Source organism: Arachis duranensis, chromosome 7 (assembly GCF_000817695.3).
Source record: "Arachis duranensis cultivar V14167 chromosome 7, aradu.V14167.gnm2.J7QH, whole genome shotgun sequence".
NCBI classification, from domain to species: Eukaryota; Viridiplantae; Streptophyta; class Magnoliopsida; order Fabales; family Fabaceae; genus Arachis; species Arachis duranensis.
In genome coordinates this window covers 52,494,648-52,496,108 of record NC_029778.3, presented here as the reverse complement: position 1 = coordinate 52,496,108, position 1,461 = coordinate 52,494,648, and positions in this window count along the sequence as shown.

Sequence of the window (1,461 nt, the reverse complement as noted above, 5' to 3'; positions counted from 1 at the left end):
GCACCAGCCTGCACCACGCCCGCACCAGCAACGCACCAAGCACCAAATCCTGCCCTGCCCTCCACAAGGGTAGGGCAGCCTCCTGGAAGCTATTGTTTTTGGGCCAAAAATTGAATTAAAAATCCAATTTAATTCATTTCTTCACCAAATCAAAAGCCCATCCAAATCCTAAGATCCAAGAATGGAAAGTGTATAAATAGGAGCTAGTTTGATGTAATTAAAAACCTTTTGCTTTTGCTTTTAAACTTTGAATTTTCCTTTGAACCTTTACTTTGATTTGAAACTGTTGAAACTTCTCTTGGTGACTTCACTCAGATTTCAGAGAATTGGGGAGGAGAATTGATCTCTCTTCTTCCTCGTTCTTGCTTGGGCACTTTTACTTTTCTTGTTTTGAGTTTTGGGTGTGAAGAATTGAGGAAATTTTGTCTCAATCTCCATTCAAAATCTCTTTAATTCCTCTTCTGCATAATTGAGTTCAATTACAATTCCTTTACTGCTTCTTCTTCAATTTCTTGTCAATTGCTTTGTGAACTTGGATCTGGGAAGGCAATTGAGATCTAGACCTTGCTTTCTAGTCTCTTGAGTCCTGAGATCCCATTTTCCTTGCTGGTTCTTCTGTGAACCTCTGCTGCAAGATTAATTTCCATTTCTGTTTGGATTCTAGTTATTTCAAATTCAACTTCTGCTTTGTTAATTGTTGCAATTTAATTTCCCTCGTTTAAATTCTGGATTCCCAATCCTCAAATCCCTTTTCCATTCAAGCAATTTACATTTCTTGCAATTTAAGTTACTGCAATTTACATTTCCTGCACTTTAAGTTTCAGTTATTTAATTTTTTGTTCTTTAAGATTCAGCACTTTTTCTTTCCTGCTCTTTAATTTACTGCAATTCTCCCTTCCTCCTTTACATTTCAAGTAATTTGGTTTCTGTTAATGATAAACCACTCAACCAATATTTGATTCGCTTGACTAAATCAACCACTAAACTAAAATTGCTCAATCCTTCAATCCCTGTGGGATCGACCTCACTCCCGTGAGTTTTTATTACTTGATGCGACCCGGTAAACTTGCCGGTGAGTTTTGTGTTGGATCGTTTTCCACACATCAAATTTTTGGCGCCGTTGCCGGGGATTGAATTAGATTGACAATGATTAAGTAAGGTGGTGGTCTAGATTAAGCATTTTTTTTTCTTTTTAACTAAGCACATTAACTGTTTGACACATTGTGTCACCTAACCCTCTAACCACATTCTAGCATTAGAATGTCCATGTTTCATTTGGTTTGTTTGTGATTCTTGCATGTCATGGAGGCTGAGGTGCGTGAAGAGGGAGTGAGCAACAATACCCAGCTTGCAAGAAGGGTGTTGGCCTCTTACACTATCCCCAATGCAAGAAACTGCGGGAGTAGCATACTCACTCCCAACGTTCATGCAAATAATTTTGAGTTGAAGCCTCAACTTATC